The sequence below is a fragment of the Herpailurus yagouaroundi genome, unplaced genomic scaffold (genome assembly GCF_014898765.1).
Source record: "Herpailurus yagouaroundi ecotype Mexico unplaced genomic scaffold, PumYag 67793, whole genome shotgun sequence".
Taxonomy (NCBI): Eukaryota; Metazoa; Chordata; class Mammalia; order Carnivora; family Felidae; genus Herpailurus; species Herpailurus yagouaroundi.
In genome coordinates, this window is record NW_024420586.1 from 17,108,855 (window position 1) to 17,116,080 (window position 7,226).

Here is a 7,226-nt window from a genome sequence, read left to right on the forward strand (position 1 = left end):
GGCCATGTGGCTCCACCCCGGCCCCGTCTATTCCTGTCCTGAGCTGTTCCCGAATCGGAACGAGGCTTCGCGTCTCCGTAAAGCAGCCTTCAGAAGCCCAGGACTTAGAGACAGATCTGTCTCCCCTCCGCAGCCTGCTGGCTCTTCCACTTTACTGCACCAAATGGAAGGTCAGCCACATTCGCTAAAGGTGAAGCTGCTAAGATCTGTCTGGGGAGGCATTTCACCAAATGAATTTTAATAGCTTGGAATCAGGTTAAACTCATGAAGAAGGAAGGAAGGGAAGGCTTACTTGGTATCGAATGTATAATACTACATTTTTACAGCCTGTAAGCACTCGGGATGTGCATGTTGCTTCGAGGGCGGGAGGAATCTGTGCTTCCTGCCAAGAGCAATTCGGTCTTTGGCCCAGCAGCAGCCAAGGGAAGCCTCTCTGGGTGGGCAAAACATTCCCAAGTCGGGGCAGAACGCTGATGGGCTGGTTACACAATTAAGTATATCTTGAGTCCAATAGTGGGGTGTGAAGGGCAAGTTGAGGAGGAGGAAAGGCGGTCAGAGGTTTCCGAGGGAGTTAGGTGGGCCTCACACCTTCCCACACTGGGTCTCTCATGCTCACAGAACCCTCTAAAGCGTGCCCCACGCACACAGTGAGCCTTGTCTTCTCAAATGGGAACACGTAGAGAGGAGAAAAAACTGGCCAAATTCCAGTCCCAGTTGGGATCAGAACGCAAACCTTTCTGTTACCCAACATGTGCTCTTTCTCAGACATGGCACCACCTGTTGACCAGAAGTGAGACCTAAATTCAAGGTCAGCTCCAGCACTAGGTGGTCTTGACCAAGTCACATACTCCGTTGGACACCAGGTCCATCAGTGCAATGGGAATGATAACGCTGCTTTATACTCACGGTAAGATTGTCATGAGGAGCAAATACACGTGAACGTGCTTTAAAGGCAACTAAGTGCTATTCAGATATAATTATTTGTCATTTATTGATAATGGTGATCATGAAGACAACCATGATGGTGACCACTGTGTCACCAGAGACACCTAATCTATGAACACTTCCAGGAGGGATGCCAACAGCACAAAGGTCTCTGTGGAGAAAGCCACCGGGCAAAGTATTTGGCAACTGCTGCTAATCGAGTAGAAGGACGAAGCCAGACTCCAGACAATCAAAGGCAGCGTGGAGTAGGAGGAAACGCAGACATGTTCGAGCATTCTAGCGGTGAATTCGAACCAAGAAGCAAGAAAGAAGGCTGTCGTGGAGGGGTCAGGTGGGTCAGGGGCCAGCAAAGCAGCGAAGGAGGGGGGCAGGGGAGAAGCGGGATGGGCCCCGGGCCCTGAGCAGCAATGAGATCACAGTGTCTTTGTGAACTGTCAGTTGCAGGTCGTATTTCTGAATGACGAGCCGGTAGCTTTCTGCTGAAACCACGGGGGCCTGCTCTGGGACGAGCCCCCGGCTGCCGGAGTACGTGCAGGTGGGGTCTTACAATATTTATGGACTTCAGACGCATGCCCTCCGGAGCTCCAGGAGGCGAAAGCACATTCCAGACGCATAAAGGCTGAGTATCCCTGCGTGAAACGCCACGGGAGGCCCGGGTCTCGGGGGAGGCCGGGTGGGTGCCGGTGGAGATGAGGAGTCCAGAGCCTGAGGCCAACCGGCTTCGGGGCGGCACCTCCTGTGGCTCTTGGCAGAAAAGCCACAGAGAGACCCTTCCCTGAGGGGGTTATTTAATTTTCTCCTCACATTATTTAACGCGACCACTCTCGCGTACTCCTGTGGGAGCACGAGCATAGCTGTCTGCTGGCTCTTTCCCTCCCCTGTTAAAGGCTGAACTCCTTCGGGTGACAGAAATAGGTTACCCTTGTTTCGGAAGGTGCTAGAAGTAAATCCAGCACTTCATCGGTGTTCGTTATACAAAAGGCGGCTTGTTCTCCGTGGCTGGGGTGACTGCAGTGCCTTTGGCCCCAGACCTTGGTCCCGGGCCTTTTGGCAAAGAGGGTTTACAAAGGAGTGACTGTAATGAAGGATAAAAGGCCACAGTCTGCTGAAGGTGAAGGGGTAGAGAACAGCAACTTTTGTGTCCTCGGGGCCAGGAAGAACCACCTGGGGCTTCTCGGGTGTGAGTTTAATCTGCCAGTGACTGTGATAAGGCATCCTTTTTCCGGACACATTATCTGTCGCCACACCACACGGACCCTCACCAGCTGACAGGATAGCAGGGGCCATGCAGAGGCTGGGAGGGGGACGCCGGGAGAGCAGAAATCAGGCATTTTGCCAGTTAAGACAACGTCGGCTTCTGGTGGGTAAACCAGAGGTGAAAGCGGGGCACTGGGGCGGCTGGTTCGCCGTGAATGAGGTTCCTGCTCACCTCAGAAGTGGGCAGAACACCCCAGGCGGCACTTCTCACGGAGGAGGGAGGCAAGAGGCAGTCCTAGCATATGTGAGGACAGCCTTTTTCCTGTGAATTCAAGCTATTTGGCGCTCTCAATGGCAGGCCCCAAAGAAACAAATGATACTTTGAAGCCTCGACACTGAAAATATTTCTTCTGCAACCACGGAACGGAACAACAGGTGATCTTAGGAGGCCCTTAAGAGTCATTGAGCTCAATGTCTGTGTCTGAACAACTTGGAGAGTGAGGGGCAGAGACCCCAGCTCTCAGCTTCTGGAATCCAGGCCATCTTTCCACTGCACCCTTGCGTCTGCTCTACGCTGTAGGGCGCTTTTGAGGATGCACGTAGAAAAGCAAACCGCAGCCGTGGTTTCATTGTGTAATAATAACCGTATTAGCTGAGTTCTTCCAATGGCTGTGACTTTGAGAAACTCCTGACAATGTTCTGCTCCTCAAGGTCGGGAATCTGTGCATATTTTTTCCTCCCGAGATCTGTTGCTCAGGTCCCATGTATACAATATGGATCATCCTTCTAGTGAATTCCTCTTTCTGCCCCAGTTCATTCCTGTGGCTTCTACTTGAAGAACCCTAACTGATACCCTCGCGTATGTCGCATTCATTCATTCATTCATTCGTTCTTTCACTCACCGTTTATTTAGCACCACCACCTGCCAGGCACAGATATCAGTACCGATGAAACATGACTCCTGTCTTCAAGGACTTCAAGTTTAATGGGGAAGAGATACAAGTAAGAAGAAAGGCAGCAGCGCAGTTTGTAAGTGCATGCCAGGGAACAGGAAGTGAAAGCAGCTGAGACTCCATGGAGTCAGGGAAGGCTTCCAGAAGAGAGGTTGCTTACGTTAGGCTCTGATGGGCAGGTAGAGGTGGCCCAAGCAGAGAGAAGGGCAGAGATGCACTCCCTTTGGAGTGGAAAGCATTGTACGAAGGTCCAAGGGTGTGCAGAAGCAGGGCACATCTGAGGCTTAGCTCGCAGGTTAGCGGGACATAGGACAGGCATGGGGATATGGCAGAAGGGGCAGCTGGAGAGGTTGGCAGGCAGCCACCGGGCCAGGATGTCTACTGGTGATTAGCCAACGACACTGAACATTCCCCCGGAGGAGCCGCTGAAAAGTTTTCAACAGGGAATGCTCTGGTCATGCTTGTATGTTAGAAAAACTGCTCCAGCCTCAGCTGCACACTGATTTGGGAGAACCTCGGTAGAGACCAGTCAACCGAGGGACAAGGACAGGGGTCTGAACCAAGTCACTTGTCATGGGACTCCACGTGCTAAGGCTCAGACTGAGGAGAGAGGCCTCTATTTGGAAAGTAGACTCTTTAGAGCATATTCATCTAGATGGACGGATGAGAACAAAGAAAAAACCAGAAGATGGAGTCCCACTGTGCCCTTCCTTCTCTGTCGCCTCCTGCATCTAATCGGATCGTGTCATGTTTCTGGCTCAACTCTTTCCATGATTTTCCTTAGCTTTCAGGAAAAAGTTCATACCCTTGGGTTAATCAAATAAAGCGTTTTCTAATCTGGTCCCTGATAACCTTTGTGTTAGGAGCAGGGACAAAGTTTGTTTGCTCATTTCCCCATATTGTACTTTGAAAATTTTTAAACTGCAGAAAAGCTGAAAGAATAGTATGTGAATAACTCTCTATGCTTCATCTAGATGGACCAGTTGTTAACATTTGCTGCATCTGCCTTCTCTCCCCCTCTCCCTCCCTCTCTGGTTTGCAATGTGTCCACATTCACACGCAGAAACGTGTCTTAACTGAACCATTTGTAAGATGCAGACATTGTGATACCTTACAGCTAGATACATCAGCACGTATCTCATAAGACCAATGACATTCTCCTACAAAACTGCAATTCTCAAGAAATGCAACCTCAAACCAATCATATACTCTAATACACAGCCCATATTTAAATTTCCCCAGATGTCCCCATGTGCTTAATAGCTTTAAAAAAAATCTAGAACTCAAAGATTGTGAATTGCACGCAGTAGTCACATCTCTTTAGTCTCCTGTCATTTACAACAGTTCTCTCTGCCTTTTTGTGTCTTTCATGCATGACCTTTTCTAAGAGCCTAGGCCAATTGCCTTGTACAACGAGCCACAGTCTGAGTACGGCTGATTGTTTCCTCAGGGTAGGATTCAGGTTGTGCATTGTGGGCGAGCATTCTACATGGGTAGTGTTACATCTTTCTTGCTGTGTCTCATCAGGAGGCACCTAATAGCTGTTTGTCTCATTATTAATGATGCTACGTTTTTTTTTTAATGATGCTAAGTTTGATCTCTCCCCAAAAAAAGCACCTTTCCCCCTTCGTAATTAATCAGTAATTTGGAGGGGTGATGCTATGTGACTGTGTAAATATCTGGTTGTGAACAATGTCTTACCAGTTGTCACCCGTTAATGATCCTTGCCTGAATCAGTTACCCTGTTGTCAGTTACAACATATTAATTTCCTAAATTTTTCATACCTCATACATTTATTAGCTAGCCTTCATCTATGAAGAAGAGCTTTCCCTCTCTACTTCTCCACCTCCTCACCATTTTTAAAAAAGAATTACTATGGACTCCTTGATTCCTTTAAAAAAAAATATAGATAGATAGATAGATAGATAGATAGATATAGATAGATATATATGTGTGTGTGTGTATGTATATGTATACACACACACACATATATGTAGATATAGATATAGATATATAGATATAGATATATATTTGATGTTCTAGTCATCCCAAATCTGCCTAGTGGGAGCCCCTTTAAGCCAATTATTGTGTCCTTTTGGCATATCTCCCGTAGCCTTTGAGTACTTCTCTGCTTTCTGACATATTATTTTCCAGCATCATCTGGTACTCTCCTGAAGGACAGAGTTTTGGGAAGAAAGATGATAAGTTTAGTTTTGTGCATGCTGCATTTAAATTTGGCATACCTCTATGATAACAAGTATCTGGTAGGCAATTGTGTATGCCAACTAGTAGTCTGTGAGAAGGATGTATAGCAAGATAATCCTTTCGATGGGAGAAGAAATGATTAGAGCTTCTATTTAGATTTATTTGTATCCGTTTCCCACACTTCTATTATAAATGTTTTATAACATACAGAGTAAATAAGTACAAGAATTCATGCATGTCACCTATAAATAAATAGCTATACACACAGAGGGGTCTATGCTGAATACTTAAAATAATAGCATGAACAAAAATATTTGGAGAACCTTGGTATAATTGTAGTTGAAGCTATAGGTTGAAAGAAGTCACCTGGAAGGTGTTTCTAGAATAAGAGGAGCAGAGAGTCTCGAATGGAAGCACAGGGAAGCCTCAACCCTCAGGACACGAGGAAAGGACTAAAGTAGACCCCTAGAAAGGGCACTAAGAGAAAGGCAGCCAAGAAGTAGGAGATAAACTTGGGAGAGTGGTGTTATCAAAACACACAGAGTGGTGGAAATGTCAGCAGTTCCAAATACTGAAGAGAAGCTAAGGAAGAGAGGCCCGGAATGTATCCACTTGACTTGGCAATATGGAGACCATCACGCTGCTGACTGATTGCAGTGTAGAAAGTGAGGACGACTCCAGAGCTGTGTCTGTGAAGGGAAGGAGAGAGATCAGAGAGGTCCTGGAAGAGTGTGCGGGACCGGCTACTGCAATAGTCGTGTCAGCTGCTGCAACAAATAGCCCCAGCTGTGAAGTGAGGATGATGCTAGAATACTGTGTGGACTCTTGAGAGGCGTGTGAAATAGTCTAAAGGGCTCGAGAGAAAGGGGCTGTGGGAGTCTGACTTGACACGGCTGATGGCAGAGGGCGGCACAAACACACAGTGGGCACGTATTTTGACAGCACGGTGCCGGGCACAGAGTACGTGCTCAATCAGTGTTCGCTGAATAACGATGGCCTTCAATTTTCCCCCACCGTGGCTGGACCCAGTCTGAAGTATTCCGGTGCTGCCTGAGGTAAGCCCAGACTGGTCTGGAGCAAAGCTGTAATGGACATGTCTGTCTTTAACACAGCCCGTCGTCCATCTGGGGTCCTCTCCAGTCCTGTTGGAGTGTCACTTCCATTCCAGGGCACACGGTCCCGTTCTGTGCCCCACCTGGCCCTTTCCCCGATTCCCCACCTGAGTAGAACCTTTCACTCTGAACCTCTCCATCTATTTCATCCATCAGCATCAGCTACTCTTGGGAGCCTCATTCTTTGCTGGGTAAAAATAGGAAAATAATCTGTGCTAGGGGGTGAGCGCGCTAATGCGCTCATAGGAAATCAGCTTTGGTCCCGTCTCGGGTGAGGAGTCAGGAAAAGGGACGATGTGCAGGGGCCAAAGAGGCTTTACTTGTTATCTGGGCTCTGCTGTCTCCTATAGGTGAGGCCTGGTGCAGGTGCCTAAGTCTGCCGGGTGCGGTTTCCTCACCCATAAAACGCTGATAATCATATCTAGCCTGTAGGTCATGATGAGAATTAATCGAAATAATTCTCACAAAGTTCTTAGCATGTAATAGTAAACATGTTAATCAACCTTTTCATTCACTATGTATTGAGCGTGTACTTGGGGCCAGGCATTGTCCCAGGCACTGGGGATCTGGCGGTGGGGGGTGGTGGTGGTGGGGAGAAAGAATCCAGTCCTTGCCCCCACGGAGCCCGCACTCTAGTGAGGGAGGAAAGAGCAAACAGATAAGTGTGTAACATACTGTCAGGTAATGAGTCCTGTGAAGGGAAAGAAAGGAAGGTGGGGCCTAGGGAATGTGTGGGAGGGTGAATTGAGGTGGGGGCTTGGCAAGACCCCTCTGAGGCCAGACGGTGAGCCCACCGCAATGGGGGTGGGAGCG

General features: G+C 48.2%; 1 long non-coding RNA gene across 1 annotated transcript; it reads left to right on the forward strand.

The window, feature by feature from the left end:
• The first annotated feature begins 924 nt into the window (after window positions 1-924).
• On the forward strand, window positions 925-3,936 carry LOC121025957 (uncharacterized). The gene is made up of 2 exons (XR_005788207.1): window positions 925-1,276; window positions 1,384-3,936. It is a non-coding gene; the product is annotated as an uncharacterized LOC121025957 (long non-coding RNA).
• The last annotated feature ends 3,290 nt before the right edge of the window (window positions 3,937-7,226 follow it).